This window comes from Aptenodytes patagonicus, chromosome 8, assembly GCF_965638725.1.
Source record: "Aptenodytes patagonicus chromosome 8, bAptPat1.pri.cur, whole genome shotgun sequence".
Lineage (NCBI taxonomy): Eukaryota > Metazoa > Chordata > Aves > Sphenisciformes > Spheniscidae > Aptenodytes > Aptenodytes patagonicus.
Window position 1 is genome coordinate 17088832 of NC_134956.1, and position 23669 is coordinate 17112500.

At 48.8% G+C, this 23669-nt stretch overlaps 1 protein-coding gene across 3 annotated transcripts in view; it reads right to left on the bottom strand.

Moving 5' to 3' along the window:
* Positions 1-23669, bottom strand: part of PRICKLE2 (prickle planar cell polarity protein 2) — a 110490-nt gene that overhangs the window by 46120 nt on the left and 40701 nt on the right. Inside the window, exon 2 of one of the 3 annotated variants that reach the window (XM_076346574.1) lies at positions 1439-1553. The exons of 1 other annotated variant lie outside the window; for it this stretch is intronic. The gene's annotated coding sequence lies outside the window, so the exon portion shown is untranslated. Of the gene's footprint in view, positions 1-1438; positions 1554-13342; positions 13477-23669 lie in introns of those variants that run through there. One more of the 3 variants, XM_076346573.1, reaches the window with a different exon arrangement.

Consider the following 23669-nt stretch of genomic DNA (forward strand, 5'->3'; position numbering starts at 1 on the left):
TTAAGCAGCACGGAGAATACCGAGCTGGTGGAGCACATTATCAACGGTCACGTGAAGGACTTGCACCATTACAAGGATGGATGCTCAGAACTGCCAGCAATGAAGCAAACGACCAGAAGTATTTCAGTAGCTACTAAAATAAAGAAAGATCAAGAGCAGGAAGCCCCCGCTTAAGTGCAGAGGTGTGAGATGGACAACTCTGCTCATAAATGTAGCCACATCTTTCTGCCCTTTACTGCTAAAGACAAAGATCCAAACCCAGTCAACTTTAAACTTTCTGCCATTTGCACAAACTCATCCCTATGGCTAATTTAACAAAACACTGTAAGAGCCCACGTTTCATAAATGCTGTATTTTATCACCTTGGTGTATTGATCAGCTGTCAATCAATAGGGGTCCACGTGACACTGTTGACTCTCCCGATGACAACGAGCTATACAGCATGGCCACGCTCAGTGACAGCAGACTGGCGTCCTCAGGGTCACCGGGCTACTAACCTTATGCATGTCAGATCAAGTTGCCTTTCTGAATAATTTAGCGAGCATCCTCTGCTGCAGCTTGCCAGGGCAGTATACAGCACTGCTGCCTTGGGATGTCACAGAGGCTCCAGCCTCCTCTGCCCCGAAATGCTGCCCACGGGGACAAAGGCTGTCCCCTGCATCGTGCACACCACTGGCCTGTCCGGGATCGGTGGGATGGCAGGTACCCCCAGTCACCGAGCCCGCCCTGGCTCACAGCGACCAGCACAATAACAGATTACTTTCCCATCACTCCTTCTACCCACAGAAATGCAGAATTGGATACTCACAGTGGTTTTTTTTTTCCCCTCCGTTCCCACGCTCGCCCCCGTAATTTGCAGAGAAATGTCCGCTCGCTGAGCCAGCGCTCCCACCCCGATGCTGGGATGGACCATGCGCAGCGCGGTCCCCAGGCTGGGGGACAGTCAGAGCTGCGCTCCCGTGGCCACGGGGCAGCCATAAGCTGCAGACCGAGAGGCTGGAGAGGGCACGGCTTTGCAAACACTGGAGGGGAAAGGCAAAGGATCACAAAAAGCTGTTAGCAGTGAGCAGGGAAGGGAGAAGACCCTATGTGGCACGGTCCGGCCCCCCTCCTCCTGGCCAAATGCCTAGCTCTTCAGGAGACACATAGGGATGAGCCCAAGATATGGCGAAAGCTCCTTGGAGAACTTGAGTCACGAAATACAGGTCAGGACTTTAAATGAGGTTGAGCTCTCTTTTTTCTTCTTTTTTTCTTTTTTCTTTATTCTTTTTAAGCAAGGCAGCAGACCCTCCCCATACCTCTCAATGCCAGAAGCAGGGATGCCTTATCTCAAAGAAAAATGGGATGGAGGGAGGGACAGAGAGACCAACATCAGATGCAGATCATTAATCCCGAAAACTTGGCCTCCTCTGCTTTTCCTCAGGGCTGCCATTTGTACCTTCATGCGGCTGCTGCCCGAGACCGCACAAGACAGACACTGTCCTCCTGCTGTCACCACTGCTGCGTTCGACTCCTTTTCGGCAGAGCCATGGGTGAGGATCCGTGCTGTCGGTCTGCAAGGAGGAATTTAGTTTTTAAAACACCATCGAGCCCAGCAGCAGCTGACACAGAAGGGGAGGTACAGCCCATACGCACTGCGGCTGATTTGAGAGACAATTTTCTGTATTTCCTACCAATTCACCCAGCGAGAAAGGCCTGACCCTTGCCGGCATCCTTCGGTGCACAGGCAGAGCCGGGTGGCAAGGCAGCGTCTGCGAGCACACCCTGTGCCGTCCATGTCCTCTGGCAGCACCGAACCACACCAACGCAGGGGTGATGCCACGGGAGGACCCGGCACGCTGCGCTGGCGCTCCCGAGCATCGCTGCCCTGCATCCCATCCCCCCCCCCCCCAACAAGGCACCCCAAAAGGACCCTCACCCACCGACGGTCCCCACCCCCCCCCCCCACGCACCCCCAGCTCGCAGACTGGCACTGCATGCTCTGGTGTGACATGCAGAGCACACCGCAGACGGTGTTTCAATCAATCAATCACTGTATCTCTTTCTCTTTTTTTTTTTTTTAATCACCTTAATGCAAGAAGCTTTGGAGAGCTTAACAACAATACGGCTTTTCATAGCCTCCGGCTTTAACTCGGCACTACTATGTTTTTTACTTTTGTATGTTGAAATGAAATTTGTAACGGAATGTGAACAAAAATCTGGAGGCTCACGTGGTTTTCTCCCTTTTGCTAGCCTGATAGTATTCTCATCTGAAGACTTTTTAATAGTGTCCTTTAATGATGTCTACAAAAGCCTCATTAACGCACTGTATCATAATTTAAACTAAACAAACTCAACGCAGTTATTTTTTTAATGACGTATTTTTCTTGGGGCCTTTCCACAAACAATAAAGCATTCACTGAAAATATGTTATGAAGGAAATGCATACATCTTCAGCTTATCTGGTGGTATGTTTTCCAAAGATCTAAACCTTTGATCAGCAACAAATTAATTTTCCATTTACACAAAATAGAAGATGTATTTCCAGGATAACCAACGAACCCTGCAAGTCTGCATTAACATGTGCCTTGGCAGCAGCTCAGGACTCCCTCGCTGCCGCCCTTCTCGCTGCCTGATGCTGTCAGGGTCGCTGTCACGTTAGATGATTTTTATTTTATTTTTTGGCTTCAAACCTGTCTAATAGGGTGTTTCAGGTCAGTAATTATGCCCTGAGGATTTCTTGCCTTTGCTCACCGAGCTCCCCTCTGCACCAGCCATGCACCACCCAGTCCCCCCTGCTCCCCAAAAGCTGTGCATCCCCCAGGAGTGGGGCACGGTGCTCAACTGCCTCCGTGCTCAGAGGCGAGTCTTGGACCAGCCCAGATTCCTGGCCAAGAGACATAAGTCTGGCTTTTACCTCCCTAAACCAGACTGTGCACGTCTTCTCTGGCTGCCGGTGGGATTTTGGCATGCCCCTCACCCCGGCCAGGCACCGTGCAAGCCCCCGCTCCAAGCCAGGAGCTGCCGGCAGGTCCCGGGACTGCACAAACCTCCGTCCAAGCTCCTCAGAAACCACCGATGGTTTAAACAGCCGTGTTTCTGCTCCCACCCAGGAGAGACATGTCCTGCTCGCTCTTCCCCAACTAAGAGAAAAGACCTATTTGCCCCATGTTCCCAAACCGTGTTAAATGCAGGCTGGTAACTCTAGAACATTTTTGGATCCACCCAATGCTCCTGTGACGTGCTGCACTCGTCTGGGAGGAAATCATGCATGTTGGTTGTGAATAGAAATGGGCTTTCATGATGCCTTCGAGGCTTTTAAATTTCCCAGTGTGTTTGCAAATGCAGGGAGATCGGCTGCGGTCAGGAATGCACCTGGGTCCTCACGCTGGGCTACCCACAGCCTCCTAACCGCTCAGTGGGAAGAAAGGTGCCAAACTAGGTTTTTATTTCGTATCTGAGAGCATGAAGTAGACCTGGATGATATAAAACCAGCCAGTGCGAGCAGATGGACTGGCGTGCGGTTTCGGTCTACCCCAAACCCCACCCCATTACAAGACTTCTACAATCCAGCTAACCTTGATTTTAAATAAAAAACCCCAATAAAATTATGAAAAGTGGCATCTCGATGTAAGTGTGGGTGCTTCCCCTGCCCCAGCCCTCTTAGGATCACGGCCCCATGCCCTGCCTGGAGTGCACAGAGCGGGTCAACGTGTCTTAGGCTACGGCAAGGTTTGCAGCCTGGCTGTCCCACTGGCTGAAGCTGGATGGAGCTCCAGTGTCCCCGAGACAGCCTGGCACTGTACACAAATGACAAGAGATGTTTGCTATTCTTCCCTTTGTTTTAATTAGTAATAACAATTTGTTATCGTGGCTTGACATTTGTTCATACTTAGGAATAAACTACTTCCTCGAATGATATGCTGAGATTACAATGGGCTTTCTGTGTTTGTGTTGGTTTTAGTAGCTCATAACAAACCATGAAATTCATTACTCTTGCCACAAGCACCCATGAGATGTGCCAACCAGGGTGTGATTTATACACAGCTCGACTCATGGAAATTAAAAGGTTTTAATGTTGCCTGCAAGAAGTCAAGGGTTTGAAATTTTATACAGCTGAATTACAAAAAAAATAAATCCCGGACGCAAGCTACTGCATTGTTTTATCTGCCTAAGGAGCCTGAACATTACAGTCAGGGTAAAAATAATTCACTAAATATTAATTAAGTGTATAATTTGAGCAGCCTTTTTAGTGATAAGCCTTCTGGCCTGCAAGTTACTTCATTCTCATCTTTTTCTAACTGCTTGGAAGCTATGCAAAGGAAGATATTTAACAGTAAAAATTCTCTGCTACAATATAATTTGGCAAAACATTGCCACTGAAAGAAATCACTGGAAAACAGCCTGTGCCTCACCATCACCTAATGGGAAAGGGCTGTCAGTCATACCCCAGTCCTATTTCTCCATGTCATGTCAAGCCTCGTACATCAAACCCAATATACAAATCACCAGCCCCATCAAGATCATTAGAGCTGCTCAGCCCGTCAGGGAAAGGTCAGTGCGTCGCCGGCGCTCTGCCTGCTGCAAACGCAGCATCAATCACAGCCCTCATCAAAGGCGGCCACGGTGGCGAGAGGGCGCAGCTGGAAACCCGCATCCCTTCCTCGTATAACCTGTCATCCTCTAAACCCGCTTCTCTTCTTGTAAAACATGGCCATGCTTTTATCTTATCGTGATCTACAGGGAAATGCAACTAAACCGGCTGCCATACGAACAGGGGGGATCAGGACCCATGGGGAGGCATTGAGACCGTACCAGGAGAGGGTCGGCCAGAAGCATGGCCCCTGACTCCAGCGCTGGCTCCCTCTTACGCAGGGTCCCAGCCTGTCCCTGCTTTCCTGGATGGGTCCTGTGCAGGCGGTGTCCCCGGAGCATCCCCCCTCGCTGCACAAGCCCCAGCCCTGCACACCCAGTAACAGTCTCTAGCGAAGGCTCAAAGCCACCCTGCAAGGAGATGCTAGTTGGTGCCATCGTAGCCACACCGAGGCACGGCTTGCAGATGTCCCCAGCCAGGGGACTTCAGGGGTGCCCCATGCCTGTGGAGACACAAGCATCACCGTGCCGGGCTGCTGCTGCCCTCCATCAGCCTGAGCCTCAGGCGCGATGCTCCCAGCTTGTATGAGCCCACGAGGGCATCCTGCCCACAGCTCGAGCACCTGGAAGGGTGGAGAAACCCAATCACTCGTGATTTACGGGAGGACACCGGCATTATCAAATGCTATTGCTCCCATCAGTCATTGCTCGTTAAACATGCTGAAAACCACTGGCCATTTCTTCCTCTTTTTTCCCTACCACGCAGTGCTGCATGCAGCATTATCTTCAAAGGGCGAAGTAAACATGTTTGCTAAACATGAGCAGACTAAATACATCAGCCTTTTGGAAGCAAAAATTGCTGCTAGAGATTTAGTGAGCCTCATTGTTTCATGGTTCAGAAAGCATTTTGCTGGCTGCTTTGGAGTGGGCTGTTCCTTCAAAGCGAGCGCCCTGTGACAATGAGTAACCCCTCCCCAGTGAAATAAAAACCAGGTGGGCATCCAAAGGAGCAGTGCTTTCTTTTTGCTGAGCATTTAACTTACAGTGTCTCCTTCCAACAAAAGAACAGCAGTTTGGGGGTCAGCTCAGCTGCTGCCAGTGGGTGTACCCAAGGCAGGGTCAGCCAAGCTCCTGCAGCAGAGGGGTGAGGACACTTCTGGAAAACAGTGGATGTTCTTTGGGTTAGAGCTGGGAACCTTCCTGCAGTGTGCCCAGACTGGAAGGGATTGCTCTGACCAGGATTGAGACTGGTTGTACTGGTACAGGGCAGAAAACAGAATGTGGAGCAAAAAGGCAATGAAGTAAGTGCTGGGCATCGTCCTCTTCCCTCCATCCCAAACAGGCTGGGATGCTCCAGACCAGGGTGGCTCACGTGGCTGAGATCCTTGGAAATGTGGAGTTGCAGAGCCAGGGCAACATCTCACCTTTCCATGGCCTTATTACAGGGCAAACAGCTCAATCCCAAAAATTCCTTCTCTGTGCAAACCGTGATCATTCCCTTCTATCAGTGTGGGGAAGCGGAGGGGGAGCACAGTCGGGCTCCCTGTGGTACTAAGCCCTTCAAACATGTATCTCAAAAAGATGAGCTACCATGGATGGCCAAACAGACAGACAGGGGAAGGAGAAGGAAAGCTCATGATACCGGCGAGACTATTATAATTAGTGTAATAAGCAGCAATCACAGCTCAACAGCTGCCTTCCCCTCCCTGAGCGTCTGCTACACACACCGGCACAAACCCATGGCCAAGAAGGATTTTGATGCCTGCTGTACTCTGAACAGCTCTGCTTTGAGAAAAGTTTTGACTTTGGTAAACTTTTCATTCCATGTAAGACACAGAGGAGAGCACCTTCCTGCTTTCCCAGCCTCTCCACCTTCACCTGAGCAAGCAGCACCCCGCGCTTACAGAAGGGTCATGAAACTGGGTTTAGTTTTGATGTCAACTATGATTTCGCATGTGGCTTAGAACAAAACCTCGTCACCTTTAAGTTGAGGCAAAACTGCCATACTCAACTTTCTGAAGTCCCTGGAGCATCAGCAATGAACTGTTCTACAGAAAATGGCAGCACGACAAAAATAATTTACCGTGGGCATGTAGCCATCCTCCTCTGATGGGCACGTGTCCAACATCCTTCTCTGAAGCATCTCTAAGATAAATTCCTTTGAAACACATTTGTCCCCATCCATGCCAGGGTTGCAGAAAGTTGGCAGTGAGCATATAGCACAGAAAAATTGCTCTACAGCTCACCAAAATCCAAAGCAGCCCTGCTTTAAAAGAGGGGACTTCTTCATGGGAGAATATTTTAAAGGATTGGAAAGCAGACACAGTGATGTAACTGGAGTGCAGTGATTTTTTTATACCAACAGTTAATTGGTTTGGAAACATATTTAAAATGGTGGAGAAGTTACGGGGTAGATGCTTATTTGAAATCAGTTGGGGATTTAGGTGAAAACGCCGCCTGCCAGTGGCTCGGCAGTGGGGCCCGTGCCACCTGCACAGGATCCAGGCACCAGGCATGCCACCGTGCTGCGGTGCCACCCCACGCTGCTCCTGGTTGTGGCCACAGCTCGGAATAGCCCATGTCAGGTGCGCTTGCTGCTCGGCTTCTGATTTGTGCCATGTGCAATGAAATTCAAGTGAGCCTCCTCCAAATTTTGGGGAGCTGAGGACTAAGGTCTCCAAAACACCCTCTGGTACCTCAAACGACCACTTGCTGCTGCTTTTCTCATTTTGGGGAGCCCACTGCAAGGGAAAAGAGCAACCCACTTTACCCGTGTTGCTCCACCACCCTCACCCCTAACCACCAGTTTTAGGGGTTGGATCATCATCTGCAGCCAGTGCAGGGGTTGCAAAGTCACTTATGTGACAGGCTCTGGGCCCTAACTTGCAAAATACGCTGTGGCTTAGACCCAGACAAATTCTGCATCGTTTCTGGTGCTCACGCTCCAGGAGGGATTGCTCTTCTTGCTTCCTTTCTGCTACCCCTTGGTCTAACAGGGCTGGTCAAGGGAAGCAGTCAGATGCTCAGGATATCTGGATATTTTGGCAGTAGTTAAGGATTCAGCTGATTTTTAGTGGGTGTTAGACACTGAGAAAGTGTCTAATGTGAAGATGTTTGGAGGTGTGAGCTCTAAGCTCTTCATGCAAGACACCATTTCCTACAGTGCTTAAGAAAATGAGAGCATGGAGACAACAAATAAGGACAAGCTTAGAAAGCAGAAATGTTTACACTGAGGAAATTTAACCCCTCGATGAAAGAAGCCCCAGCCAGGCTGGGCAGGAGAGCTGAGGAGTAACTGCAAACAGGCGGTGATCTGCTGGAATCAGGATCTCAACAAACACTGCACCAAAGATTTAAAAAACATGACGTGTGAAGCCAGAACAGAGGTTTCTTTAACTTCCCAGTGCAAAGAAACACATCTGTATTTCCCTGACAAGCAGCACATCAAAGCGATGAGAGGAGCAAGAGCCATTTGCTCTGACTCTGATGCTCCCCAGCTCCCCAGCCAGGACCCAGCCCATCACGGGGACCAGCCGCGGCAGATCCTGTGCCTTCCCCGTCAGCACACCTTAATGACCAGTTACGAAGCCGAAAGGTAAGGGCAAGATAATCAAAGCCGTCTCATGGGGTGCTACAAGGCATCGCTTCATCCGAAGTGACAAAACATGACACACCAGAGGCTGAGGTGCAGGGCTCCTTTCTCAGGCACAGGGGGGAAAAAGGCATCAGAAAGCAAAGAGCAGGGGTACCGTCGAGCCTTTCACTTGCTGCTCTGCTGTAAGGTGCCAGTGGAAATTAATGGGCCTTTCAAGTACATAAATGGATTGCAGAGACATCCATAGTGAGTCTATTAGCTAATTAGTCAAGATTAGCATTTCTTTTATCCAACAGGCATTCAGGTAAAGGAGGTAGTTCTCTTCTATCTGTATATGTCCCTTTTACACTTGTTAAAAAGTAGGACAAAGCTCTCTCCCAGCGACAGTAATACCAAGACAAACTTTCTCTCCCCCAAGGCAAGTGCCCGCGGGCGCAGCCTGAGCTGGGCACGTCGCTTGCTGTGGCTAATGGCCTGGGACAGGGCCAGCATCACGGACCTTTGGCCCCAAAGCCCAAATCTGGTAGACCTGTGCAACCAGTACAGCCTTTAGCATGAGCCTGAGGCCAGTCTTGGGCTCACACTACTGATCTAGAACAAGGTATCCTAAAATCTGACACAAGACCCTGTCTCATCTCAAAGGAGTATTTAATCCATCAGGCTGCTAATGCTTCAGACCTCCCTCTTACTGTTATGGGAAGTCTAACATCCTTTGCTGTCATCCTGTATCTGAGGATGCAACGGACAGCAAATAAACATATTTCAACCATTTAAGTAGCTTCACTTAACAGATGTAGGAAACGCGTTAGATTTATAGCACCAGAGTAATCTGATACCTTCCACAGTGTTAACGAAGCAAGCATTAATACCATTTTATCATCAGTTCTAATCTTCCTGGCATCATTTCACGCCCACGGATAACTCACTCCATAACTCGGTACCTACAGCGCACGTTGGACAAGGCCCCCAGCCGCAGCTAATTTCCAGCGCCCCGAGAACTCAATCTCTGCTAATCCCAGCCCTTTAAAGCAACTCAGACTTGAGCAATCTAAGAAGGAGACACACGAAGTCACTTAGGCTTATCTCTCTAATTGCCTGCCCGCGAATCAGGGGTTCGGTGTCAGCGCTTGCACTCACATAAGACATGGCAGTCAGAAAAATCAGACCTAAAATATTTACCGTGAGCATTTTCAGAACTGTAAGTGAAATGATTGAAATCCTGCTTCCTACTGCAACTCCAAATGCAATGCTAGCTGCGAGGAATACATCGGGGTAACAAAGCAAGTGTTCATGTCTCTCCTCCGCCGTGGCTCTTTCCAGGTCTATGGCTATGTAACAGACTCCAATTCTCTCGACAGCTTTCCTGCACTGCCCGGTGCCAACACAGTGAAAATGTTAATGAATACCATCCCATAAATATTTAATGCACATTTTCCTGCAAGTCCTGCTGTGATTAAATAGCCACCTCATTACCCAGGCCCATCTTTCTTTCATTTTTATCTTTGCACAAAATACCAAGAGTTGGAACTATACCCACGCAATCGAGCTGCTGGAAACATCACTGCATAAACCAACACCAACAGGGCAAAATCCAAACACGAACTTCCAAGAAATGTAAAGAGAAATCTAACCCTGTCGGAGCAAATATTTCATCTCAGCTGCCTCCTCCCAGGATTTGCAGAGAAAGAAAAGCAGAGGGGACAAGCCAGCAATATATTTTCTTTCTGAGTGCAGTTATTTGTCTGGTTTTATTGTCTTTTTCCATTGTATTTGGAGGTCCCAGCCACAATGGGGTCCACCGCACATACCGTCCAGATACGGGCGTCCCTGGGTACCACCCCGGGGCTGGCTCTGCTCTGACACCAAACCCTGAACGGCTGCAACAGGAGCTGTGCTGCTCTCCCCCCACCTGAAACTTGGAGGATGCCCATGATTTGTCCGAGGTTACACAAGCAATCCAGGACAGACGTGGAAGGGAACATGGATCACCCAGAGGAGTCACCATCGCTGCTCTGGCATTGCAATATCTGTGACACTCATCTGTGGTGTCCAAAGCACAGCTGACCACAAGATCCACCACGCTTGCATTTGCAATGTCATGACAACCATTTAGGAATCGTGATATAAAAATACTAGGATATTGTTTTCTGGGCCATTAGAATTGATATATTCGAGTCCTTCTCACCAACCTTCAGCTCAGAAGCTATTTTGCAAACCGAACTGAAAGCTGCAATTCTCCTGGGATCACCCAAGACCACGAGAGTAATGCTGAGTGCCCAAAGTCAGCCAACGCAGGCAGCAGGGCTGACAGCATCGGGTACGGGGTTTGTGCATGCTGCCAAACGTGGCACATGGGATTTCGAGCGCTGCCATCCAAGCACGTCCCGGCTGGAGCGAGAGCCACTGCTGGAGACACGTTCGTGCCACTCCCCGAGGCTCTGCATCGCGGGGCGATGCTCTGGCTTTCACATGGGCCACGGGAAAGGTTTCTTCTGAGAGAGGAAAGTCGTACAGTCCAAATTCTCGCCAAACTGTTAAAAATATAAAAGACTCAAAGGAATAAAGCTTGTGTATGTCAGAACTCTCGGTAATTCCTCCCAAATACATAATTTTTTGGCACAGATGCTAAAATGTAACTGGAGGGCAAGCATTTAGTTCTGTTTTAGCTGGGAGAGTCCCAACTTCTGTCTCTCCAGTTTATATATGGAAGCAGGCTCATTACGCAATACGTGTTTCAGCGAGTTCTGCATCAGGGAGGGTGTGAAGCTAAGGCTAACGAGGGGAATATCATTAAGAGTAATAAACAGTACAAAAGCATGAACAAATAGGCTTGTCTGAAGCACAGGCTGCTGCTGCATATATCACAAGGAGTCTCCAAAGTGAAAAATTTGAGTCTCTCTACTCTGAGATATGGGAGAGAGGGCAACAAACGGTGGTGTGTGGGCAATACTGGTGAAGAACTGGTGCCAACTGGTGAGACTGCTTTTGTAGGGCTGTGCAGAGACACTGGGTGGTCAACGCAGTGCCGTGCTTGCATTAATGCATGGGAAACATAAAGGTCACTGGAGATTAAAAGATGCATTTTCTCCTCCAGAACTGGCCCTGAGACGCCACCCCATCCCCATCCCGATTAATACACACAAACAGAGCATTCAAAAGACCACTTTGACGTATTTTGTTTGTCTGCATAACACTGATGCCGGGAATAAATGTACATCTATACTGTCACATTTAAAATTCGCTGCTGCCAGGAGAGCCGGCCCCCGGGAAGCACCAATGCCCATCTCTCGGCGTCACATCCGCAAACACTGGCGCTATTTCCGTGGCCAGCCTGAAATGGCTGGTTAGATTTATAGGCCACCACCCCCACGAATAAAGCAATGGTACCATTTTGCTCAGCCTCTGGAAGCAGGTCGCTTCCAGCCCGCCCCGAGGCATCTCTGCTGGGGAAGGACCCGGCGGTGGTAGGCAGGATGCTCCAGCACCGCTGGCGTGGTCCCCTCATCACCACGCTAACACCATCACCGCCCCACAGATCCCTGATGCAGCAGCACTGGGGAAGCCAGCTCATCTAAGCTCCCTTATTGACCTAAGTTGACAGCTGCCTTTCAGAGAGGAAAAAAAAAACCTTTTAAAAGGGAAAAAACAGGAGCTTTTTTTTTCCCTCCTCCCCTGGGTGAACAGACAGACTCATTTAAGGTGCAAGTAGATCAAGTAGCTAATTAAGGAAATAACCAATAACTTAATCAAGATCATTAGAGGAATCAGCATGTTGCTGCCATTATTTAAATGGTAGCAGAGCAAAAATATGCTCGTGCAACTGGAGCCTTCAAAACCTCCGGGCGGCCCAATCTACGTGTGGGGATGCTCCCATGTCACCCCATTGCCGGTGTCAAAGCCACTGAGGAAAACACTCAAATCTCCTGGTAATTTCCCGCAGACAGAACATTAATCATCCCCCAGCTGCCACTGCAAAAATCCCAGAATGAATGATTCACACCTTGAGAGAAATTTGCCGTAAGCAGCAGCACAGTATTCTGCCCTGGGACGCAGCCCCTGCCCGTTCTCGGAACGGGGGGGTGGGCAGGGGAACAACCCTTTCCCAGAAATAAAGTCAAATACATTGGGCCACATGCATTTTGCTTTTGGCAACTTGTGCTAACTTTGCTCCGCAGCCAGCTGCTCCCAGGACAGACTCTGTGATTTCTCTAACCCCCCTCCCCCAAAGGGGTGTTTGCACACCAGCACCACATCTCTCTCCCTGATTACTCCACCAGTTGCACAGATAAAACATCTGCTGGAAGAGAGAAGGAATCCTAAAGCAGACAAATAATTTACACCGCCTAAACAAAGGCAAACAGAGGATGCTGTTAAACACCCCCGCCCAGCGAACAGCCCCCAGGACCTCTGCCCAGAGCAGGCGTCCGGCAGGCTGCGTGCTCCTCTGCCTTCTCCGGCAGGAATGAACCCCTTTTTCCAACCAGACATGTTGTTTGTCACTAACACAGCCTCCTATCTGCTTAATTCCTGAAGCATCCAAAAGCAATTGAATTCAGCAAGTTTGATTAAGTACTTAGAAATCTTTGTTTCACTTAACAGAAGCCTTTGTTTTGCCTCAAAGGAATTGGAGATTTTCTCCTGAATTCATGTGAACAAAGACAAAAAAAATCCAACATCCAAAAGTTAAAAATAACCCTTTATCCTGTATTAAACACAGCTGCCGAAGGTTCAAAATTCTCATTTTGTCATTCCACACAAATCCTTACAACAGCTGAGAAGACACACAGCACGTTTGGGAACCTGGAGCTGGAGATGAGCTCCAGCCTCCCACAGGGTTTTACTCTTCGGGGGTTTTTCAACAGAGTAAAAAAGCAGGAGCGGCTCAGGGGCCGGTAAGAGAAGTCACATTTGCATCAAGGAAAAGTTTTACCGTGTCCTCTGGGTCAGATATTAAAAGGGGATATGGCACATCCCTGCTCCGGGGGGCGGCGGGGCCCTGCCTGGCCCCCGGCAGCCCCTGCCTGCCCCTGGGCTCTGCCCGCAGCGAGAACCGGCGCTTGCTAAGGCAGGCAGGAATCAGAGCTGAAAAAGAGAATCATTTCCCAATGCAAACATTTGTACAGCGTTAAAGCGGCTTATACTTTCACAGGCTATAAATCGGGCGCGATTACTTACCCAGGCTAAAACAGGCATTCACTTCACACGCTGGAAAACCCCCACGTAACGGGTAAGGGCAGAGGGAAGGATGGGAAGGATGGGAAGGATGGGCAGCGGCGAGGCGAGCACCTTCGGTGCTGTGGACCGTGGTGCATCCTCCGGCGGCGGCGGTGCCCGGGCCAGGACGCTGCCTGCGCGCCGGCGAGCGGCTGCGGTCATCTGGGGAGGGAAGGCTCCCCGGCTGCTGCCCCAGCTGGCGGAGTGACGCCCACCGCAGTTTTAGCTTATTGGTGAAAATCGTAAAGCCCTAATCCAATCCTGTCCCTTTACCCAAATTTAGCTCTCCACGGAGCCAACATCCCTTCCAGTTTTGACTAGCGGTATGAAAGCAAGGTTACCTTGCCAATATATAAGTCACGTAAAGAGAAGCAATAAAAAAAAACCCACGCTCAATTTGCTTCACCTCTTTCTCCCAAAAGAGTTTTTTCTCTACCTGCTTCGAGGGGACCACAGCCTTGCGTAGTGCATTGAAGAAAGCCAGCAACTCCCAGCGTGTATCACCGGATCGAAAGTCAGTAAGGTAAATATCAGGATGCCAATTAAACCAGTATTTATCAGAATGCCCAACCGTACCGCTGGCACATCTGGGTCAGGACTGTATCACATATGGAAGAGGTTTATAGAAACAGTTAGCGCATGGTTCCTGAAGTTATACCGAGTTTCACAAAGGTAACTACTGAATCATAAAGCGCTGCTCGCAAACAGCCTGGCCGGCCGACACATATGGTTTTCCTTTTTTTGCAGCCTGGCACAAACGTTAACCGTAGAGACACGTCTTTCTCCGCTGCGCAGATACCTAGATGCTTGACCACGGCCTTCGCTTCTGACGCTCGGGCTAAAGTGGGGGCTACTGGCAGCAGCTCAGAAACCACAGAGCTACACCGTGGGCAGCTTCCTACTGCCTAGAAACCCTGCCTTCATTTGCAAACAACGGATGGCCGGGGATAAAAGCCTCTCGTGCAACTGCACATCTCTGCAGTCGGTTACAGATGTGCAACGCTGGAGCAGCTCCAGAACACGGGCCAGCATTTGGGCAAGCTTTGAATGCACATATACAGCTACCTCTGAGCGAGGGGGCTGGAGCAAACAGTATGCGCTCCAGGTGTCCCGGCGGACAGGCGGCAGGATCCAGATGCAGGCAAGCTGCTCCAGCCTTCGCAGAGGCTAGCAATTCAATAAGGTCTATTCATGGAGGAGCGAGCAGGGCTTCCAGGAACGCAGAGGAAGCATTTCCGAGGGGTATTCCCATTGTAAGTCTAATAAATCCCTTTGCATTTTAACCCCCCCACCGTTGCAAGCTTTACATATAGAAATAATCAAAACATACATTAAAAGAAGGAGTTATTTTGAACTCGGCAGTGTTGATCTAAGAACCATCCTGCTCTGGAGCGGGGCTTGAAGAGCCCGGGCAGCCTCTGGGCGGGCTGAGCTTGGTTCTCAGGGAACAAAAGCAGCTTACAAACCAGGTTCACCATGTGAGAGCCTAATTAGAGACCGAAACCCACACAGCAAACAGACAGACTACAGAGGAAATTGGAGTGTAATTTACATGGAGAATGATTACTTACTGCAACCAATTAGTGTCAAGCTGACTGACAGACTACCCAAAATACGTTCTCCCCACCCTCCCCTGCAAGTCTGAGCTTTCCTTGCTGCTTTATTTTCCCTGGGTTGTTCGGTAGGTGAGCAGTAGCACCTCACCACTAGACATCGGACAGCAAATGGAGACCTTTTGAGCTTCCCCATAACAAACACAGAGTTAGAGCCACCCACATGCCACCCGGCGTGAGCCTCAGCCAAGCCAGAGATAGCAACAGCAGAGAGCAGTGTGATGTACTTTCTTGCCTGGTCTTAAATCCTTAAATGACATCCTGAGGATCCCATCAAGAAGTTCACCATTTACGAGAGGCATTCCCCCTTTCCTGGGCATGCATTCTGCACTGGGGCTTTCACCCTCTGGTTTGCAATCAGGTAGGAGACCCGCAGGTAAGGGTTGTGTCTGCCTAGCAATAGCCTTTGCAAAGTGCTCAGGCTACAGATTTTGGGTCCCGACCCACGTTGCTGACCTCCTCTGCTGAAGGAAAGGCACCATCGCACAGCATCATTGCAGCCTCAGGGAAGTGCTGCCAGCCAGGACGCCCCGCTCCAGGTACCTGCTCGGCTGTCTCGCAAAACAGCCCTTTCTTTGCAGACCGGTCCCCCTCCTCCGGCTGTGCTGTTCCCCGTGCGCTTGCGGGACCATCGCTGCCCCTGCGCTCAGCGGGGAAATGGGGAATCCCATCGCTGCCGGAGGGAGACGATGTGGACAGAAAAACTCATCCTTGGCTGGCACAGCACGAGGGTGACCATGGTCCCACCAGTGCCTGTGCTGGGAAGGACATCACCTTCGCTCAGGGCTTTCCTCTCCAGCCACCCTAGAAGAGGACGACTTCATCGCGTTTCCCAAAGTACAAACCAGTTGCTAATTCTGCAGGAAAGCTGCCCCTTCCATATCGGATTAGTCCCAAAACTAGTAAAAATACTTTAAAAACTCCTGAAGTGCACGCATGGAACTGACCAAACGCCATTTATCTTCCTTTTATTGTTAAAGAAGAAATGACTCATTCTATCATCGTTCTCGCCTTCCCAGCAACATGCTCCTTATTAACAGGACTGTCTAATTGCTGTCCTTTCCTCCAAACCTCGGGACTGCACGTGCATTTTGAATGCACAAATGACAACAGCATTTCAATGCAACTTGCTGTGTTACTCTTTATAAAATTCTAAGGACAGTCTCTTTGAGCAGCCTCTCTGACTGCTCTTCAGAGAGCTCTTGTGTATGCATATTCAGGCATGCAGGGACCACATTTTGGCTATTTAAGACCAGGCAATCAACCCTTCCCTTTAAGAAGCACCAATATAAAGCATATTTAAGGGCTTTATGGGTCTTCTGTATGGAAGAGATAAGCTATTCTTTTAATCTCTGCAGGCTACATGGATATATGGCATTTTAAAGGAAACTTATCCTAAAAAGAAAACTTGGAGGAAATGCTTTGTGAAGTATCTAGCAGCTGTTTGGTAATATCTGGAGACAGCCAGGACCTCAGGTGGTGTAAAGCATCGGCAGGGATCCTTTGATTTCAGTTCACTTCAAGTCAATGGTGCTAAACCGATTTACACTCCAGGAGCACCACCAAGAAAGGTAACGCAGGACGATCTCACCTGGGTCTCCTTTGGGTACAGCCACCACAAAGGCTGCAAATCCTGGTGGCTCTGGCCTCCCTCTGCTCCCCCCTCCCTGGTTAAATTAAAAGTCTCCGTTAATTACCAAGTGGATGCAATGAAAATGCACGTGTGCTTACGCTCCTCAGAATTAGGCTGTTAATCTGGTGTTTATACTTCTGGAGTTTATCTCCTCCACACCCTCCTTCTCCCCGGGGAACCGGCTCGCTGCCACTTTATCTGCAGCTCTAAGGACAACACACGCTGCTTCGTTTTTAAATTCCCCTCCAGTGCTATGCCCTGAACCAGCTCTTCAGAGAGGGGGCCTCCGCCAGCTGTAATTCCCATTAATTCCTCCTATGATTAACAGGTCAGCTCATGCCACCCTGATGACAGTGGGCTTCAGAAGTGCAACTCTATCAAAATTATCTATGCATAAAAGACGATCATTATAGGAGCAAATGCCTCGCTGAGACTTTTATCAGCTGTGCGCTTGCTGCTCACTTTTGTGCTGCTGATGACTTTATAGAGAGCGGGGAAGGCTTCAGCCTCATCGCTCTGCGCTGTGGTGTCTCCAGGCAGACAAACCTCTGCGGTGGGCGAGATGTTGATTATAAAGCCGTGGAGGCAATCACTCCTGGAGGGGGGTAGGGGCAGGCGGGAGCACGGGGAAATTAGAGAAACCTTCTTCTGAGTGCATCCCATTAGTGCTGGTGGCAATTACGCGTGCTGATCAAGTAGGTAGGCTTCCCAGAGCCCCCTCTGAAATTACTGGATGGGGAGGGAAGGTGAGAAAAAGGAGGAAAAAGGAGAAAAACAGAGAGAAAGCAAAATAACCCTCAACAACGGCAGCAGACATCACCCCAGCTGCCTGGGAGCAGGGCACGGAGGAGCAGCCTCCTCCCCGCGGGCATCCCCGTGCTGGTGGTCACTCAGGGGAGACCCACAGAGATAAAAGGCAGTAAGACCAGTTGTAAAATACTTGTAAAAATGCTAATGGTCTCAGGTCCTTTTAAGCCATCTTGAGCACTGCTAAATCACTTCTTTTATTTGCTTTCTGGTGGGATTTGCTTAGGTTTGAGCTCACCATGTTTATGCTGATACGCTGCGCAGGTCAAAGCTGGCGTGGACCCGCAAGCCGACCCACACCGCAGCGATCACTGCCAAGCTCTGCAGATCATCCTTCCTCTCCTCTTTCCAGTTTCTTCACTAGTTCCATGGAAAGAAAAGAAGAAACCAACTTAACAACATCCTCCTTTCAATATGCACTAACAGGAGCTATTGTAATAATAAAAAACAGAAGGAAAGGCAAGAACTTTAGTTGCAAGCACCGTGCCGTCTTGCAGTCCTGACCCTGAAACTCCTGACAAGGAGTCCATATTAATCCCAACTGTAAAGCGCTATGTTCAGCCAATTAAACTGCCTGAGCAGCTGAGCGTTCCCTGAGACCTTTGTACTCTCCTTTTTTTTTTTTTTTTTTTTTTTTAAATGCCCTCTTAGGGAAAGGAATGGCTTCTGCAGAGATGAACCGCCCAGCTTCTTCCAGCCTCACCGTGTGTGTGTATAAAATGTTCTTGGCTGCTTTCGAACACTGCACATTAATCTGCGCAATGGAGCCTGTCTCCTTCAGCATTCGGATGATTTCTCTTCGAGGCGGGTAAGACAGAGCTGTTCCACTTGGCATCACATCCCCTCCCTGCCCCCTTCCAAGCCTTTTCTTTTTTTTTTTTTTTTTTTTTTTTTGGTATTGCCAGAATAGCTCACAAGCCGTCACCCCAGGCATGTGTGAACCTGGAGAAGAATATACTGCTGTAGGAGCCCACAGATATATGAGACAGCCAGGATGCTCAGAAACAGAACTGGAAGATTACAGTTTTAATGCAACAAATTATGAAAAATACCACCACTCCCTTCCTGCAGCTTAGGACACATCACTTATTTCGCCTTCAGCCATTTCTTTGCCTATGGCTGAACCCAGAGTGACAGAAACTGTTTTTTGAATTAAGGGCTGCTGAAAACGAAACCCCAGAGAGGTCTATGGGCGGCGATTTCTGGAATTTGTTCCTGAGCAAGGTGAGCCCCACCGTCCCACCTCGACGAGCCCTGCGCACCAATAAATCAGAGCATCCCCACCACGCAAAGGGCTGTCTGGTACAAAGCCAGGCATTTTTATAAACACTGTGCTAGGGGCTTGGATTTTCATGCCTGTTTGCCCAAAATTTATGCAAGTGAGGATCCCTGTTGCTCAGGCTACTGCCAGCCAGGCACCTCACTGGCTGCTTTGCACGTGTGACCGCTGCAGTGGCTGAAGCACCCTCTAAACTACCCACGTGCCACCGAAGCCCAGAGTGGTGAATCATGACATTTCTTCAAGTCTTCATTAAATATTAAAATGCTCTGTAGTTGCAGTCAACAGGCTTCCCCACAGCAGAAACTTCAGCTGCAGCTTTGCCCACTGGAAAGTGTAACCTTGGCTGCACCCCGTGCAGAGGAGAGATGCTCGTCGCTGGACCAAGTGGTCCCTTGCCACGAGTTACGGTGGACATTTCCCTTCTTCACTCCGCTCTCATCACCTCGAGCATTGTTCCCCACAGAAACACCCAGAGCCTGAGGAACGGAGCAGGAGCAGACCGGAGAAGGACCGCAGACCTCCTCCACGCCTGGTACCAGCAACTGCTTAATCACACCCGGGTACACCACGAAAGGGATGAGCACCTCTCGCCTCCACCATGGATGGGGCTTCTCAGGAGGGTGGATGGCTGGGAAGGATAAAAGCTGTCTAAGGATGTACGAGCACCCTAAACCCTGCCACTTGCTGGAAACCCTGCGGTCTCAGGCTTCTGCAGCACATCTCGCGTTTTGGAAGCTGCAATGGGAACACTGTGCACTTTCCCTTATTTCCAAGCATCCCCAAATCCCCAGCTCCTGGCATTTCTACAACGATTAAACACACAGTTCTCAACACTGAAACCCCATAAAACAAAAATCCATATGGGGACTGCTCCCACAAACTGGCCGATACCTGCCAGCAGCCGTAATCTTGGTGCCATCAGATCTGCACAATAAACAAGTCCATTTTACCGGGGCAGGGTTTTTCTACAACTAAAATGGAAACAAAAATTGGCTTGCAAAGATGAACGATGCCTGTGATAGTTTTTTTCTGCACTTGATTAAATACAGCACACAACAAACTCATTTTTTCCTCCTTGAACGATAAACTCAATAGTCTAAAATTAAGCCCAGCAGGGCAAGTAAGATCCTGTATAGATTTCAAAAGATACAGCGATTTTTTTTGAAAGCCTGACTGCACTGTATACACACTTTGCAAAATCGCTCAAGTACCTCTGGCACCAAACATAAACACAGGGAAAGCTAAAAATCATGTAGTGTTTTTATCTTGATACAGCCTATACCACAGAGTACAGCTGTGGTTTGCCATTTCATGATAAACCAACTCTTTACTTTTGATAATTTTAGTGTGTAACTGTGGATGTGAATGTACTATAGTATCATAAAAATAAAATGGGAAGAAAAAGCCCAATCAAAGAAGTACACCAACCTGAACCACATGCTCCCCAACCAAAGGGTATTTGTAGATACCAGAATTACCATTTCTGTTCAAGACAACTGATCCTTTTCATGAAAATATAAGAAGCCCTAGAGAAATTCTGGTTGATCGTTATTAAATGGACAGACCTCATGCATTTTTTTCCAGGAAAATGACTGAAGCTTGGCTTTAGCATAATCCTCAAGATTATTTACATCTTCTGCAGTTTTTTCCACTGCTGCTGAATAATCAGGGCTCCTTAGAAAACCATTGCCAGAGAAACATAAATCCTTTTTTTCCCCCCTCCTTTCCTCTCTCTTTTACCTGTTTTTATACATTCTTCCTTGCACAGGAGTGGTAAGGAGGCTAAAAATACTTGAGGCAAGCAGGCACGAGAGAAACCCCCGGGGAGCGGCTGGGAAGGGTCAGCGTTCCCCCCGCCGTGGCACTGCCTGCTCGGCAGCGAGGCTGCTGGGGCAAATCTCTTACCTCTCCTCGATCCCCGGCTTCTAGTGCCATCTGATGAAGTGGGAGCTTGGATTGCCTTTCAAACACTTTTTTTTTTTTTTCTTCAAGAGAAAGGCCTAAAAGAGGAAAAAATTGTGGCTCCTTGGAAGGCAATGGGAGGAGAGCCGCCCCTCCTCTTTGGAGGAAAGGGCTCCAAAACACTGCAGGTTCCTCGAGTACTGGGATGCTTTGGGGAGGGCATCTTACAGGGATGCTTCAAGACAAGCACTTTGCTTTCTGCTTCAGCATCCTTATTGTTTCCAGTTGCACCAACTCTCTTCCTTTCCTGCTTTTACCCTATCCACTAAAAGGCTGCGCACAGGGAATGAAAACAATTAAATACTTTTAAACAGGCAGGGCTGCAATTGCATGGTAATGAGGTCGTTATGCTCCTTAATGTGCTTTCTAAAAATAAAATACATCCAGGTATACAGGTCTCCTGGCTGCACCATGCCCAGGGAATCGTCTTAATGCAAATCCTCTAACAGCCTGGTTTGGTTTTGTTGTTTTATAGCAAACCTGGCCCCATCAGGACAACAACAAGGGCTTGGCTGATGTGCAGGGTCCCAAATTTCAGCTCCCCTCAGGTCAAGGGGAAGCCAAGAGACCTGGAGCTCTGCGTGGCCAGACCCTGTGTTAGAGCCAAGGGTCACCTCTCAACACGGCAGAGCACAGCCAGGCTAAGAGACCTCTGCTCCACAACCAGGTGCCATCAGAGGTCAGGACCAACATCTCATCCTGCTCGTGTGATGTGCTCCCTGTCACCCTCGTGGGGACAGACATTGCCAAGGTCTAGCCTGGGAGGGATCCCATCTGGTGAGCAGCGTTGGTTTGAATTACACAGCAGCCTGTGCTGCAGAATGCTCATTTGCAGTAATTAGAAGCATCATGTGGGCACACGGGAGGACTTCAAAGGACACCGGTAGCCTTGACAGCACAAGTCTCTTTTTTAGTGGTCAAGAGGCAAAAACTCCCCCGTGCCCTTGAGCACCTCTTAATAAACCAAAATTATACAGAATTCTTTTGGACAGGAGCCAGACAGGTCACTGCAAAACCCACTCCAGGGAAAGTTAAAGGTTATATTTTTTTCTGTATCTTTTAACACATGCACTTCACATACGCGCACACATCCCCCACCCAGACGCAGAGCCATAAGCCCTGCTTTGCTTCTGCCGGTCTCCCAAACTGAACACAAACAAGGGTTCATGTATATTGAAATCTGTAGGAAGCTTAACATTTACTTGGCTTTTGTGTAAACACTTACGTGAATTACACAAGTTTCAGCCAAGAGGCTCGGCACCCCGCCGTGCCAAGCCATATAATTAATTACAATTAAAAGCAGAGAGCGAGGCAATCAGGCTTGCCCGACACTGTGCTGGTATGGATTTGCTCTTCCAAATGGTTTCCAATTTGTCTTCGCAGCAGCTCAGCTTCTTTGGGAGAAACCCTGCCGGCATGTGCCCTGTGCTGCACGGGGATGCTGCTCCTGTACCTCCAGGGCAGCCCGTGCCCGCAGGCTTTGCCAGCTGACTTGCACCCATGCTGCTGAGAAACCCATGGCGAGAAATCGGCATTACCCAACTACAGCCAAGACATGGGCAGCGGAGGGGATGGGCGGACCCAGGACACGTAAGTGTCCCAGCCACAGCCTCACCACGCCAAAAGCCACATCCTTCAGTAACGCCACCAAGCCAGGACATTTTGGGCCGCACGTTTGCTTGCACCATCAGGGTGAGCCCAGCGCTCACTGCCACCCACCTTGCAGGCAGGTGGGGGCTGCCCTGGGTGCAAGTTTTATACATACAGAGCATCACATCCTGACAAAAGCACTTTAACAATAATAATCAATAAGAGAACCCCCCACATAAGCACGTGCATCACCCCAAACTGCAAGGCAGCGTCTATTCCCCACGTCTCTGCCTTTCTTACTCAGTATTCATAATATGCTAAGCTATTAAACTATCCTACAGAAAGTGCTGCGGCTTACAGTGCTGCAGACAAGTGGTGTTATCATTTGGTATTTTTTCTTTTGTTATTACAGTGAATCTTCCTACATCTCTGAAAATAATCCAATTATTGCCTACCACTGGTAAGGTCACTGTTGCTTTGAACAGAGATTTGGGTAATACTCTGATTACTCTTAAGCAAATATTGCTGGGACTTGGGCAGAAATTTCCAAGAGATTGAAAATCCATTTTACTGGAAACCACAGATGGAAAATATTCACGCTCTATAGGATATAAACAACAAAAAAAGGTATCATTTCTCTGCCTTATTAGAAAAATATTGGTTTATCTGAAATCAACAGCATAGACATATTCATCTATTAAAACAATATATAATTTCTCATATCATATAACCTTTAAAATATGGCAATCATCGAGTCTTTATTAAACGTTCCCATACAGGCTCCAAAAGGTATTGAACTACTTAAGTGCAATATATGGAAAACAGCAGGAGGTTTGTATCACTTGTGGGAATAAAAGAGCTCCCAGAGAAAAGCAGATATCAAAGATCAATCTGTAATAAGGAAAAGGAAGTTAACATCCCTTACAGCGGCCTCAGAGATAATTTTTCTGTATTGAGCCAACGAGATAACAGCAAAATCACACAAAATACAGATGATGCCAAGAAAAGGTGTCTATTATATTTCTTCTGGTGCAATTAATCACGGGTTCTTTACTGTCAGACCATCTTTAGGTAATGGCAAAAAAAGGGGAAAAAATACCCAACCCTTTTTTTTCCCCTTAGGGAGGAATTAATCATATGGTTACTGAAAGATGGTTTTTCTGACATCACTTTTCTTCTACTGGCCAACTGATATTAAAAACAAAACACTGCTAGGGCTTGCTGTCCTCCTGCTGAAAGAGTGGAATGATGCTCAGAGTTAACCCCCGAGTGTCCTGCCAGGTGGAAACAGGCCGTCTCAGCGATACCACCAGGAAACCCAAACTGGTGTCTCTGGACCAGGGGAAGGATGGCAAACGCCAACAGCTCTGGGGGGTAGCCAGGGCTGCCTGACCCACGGAT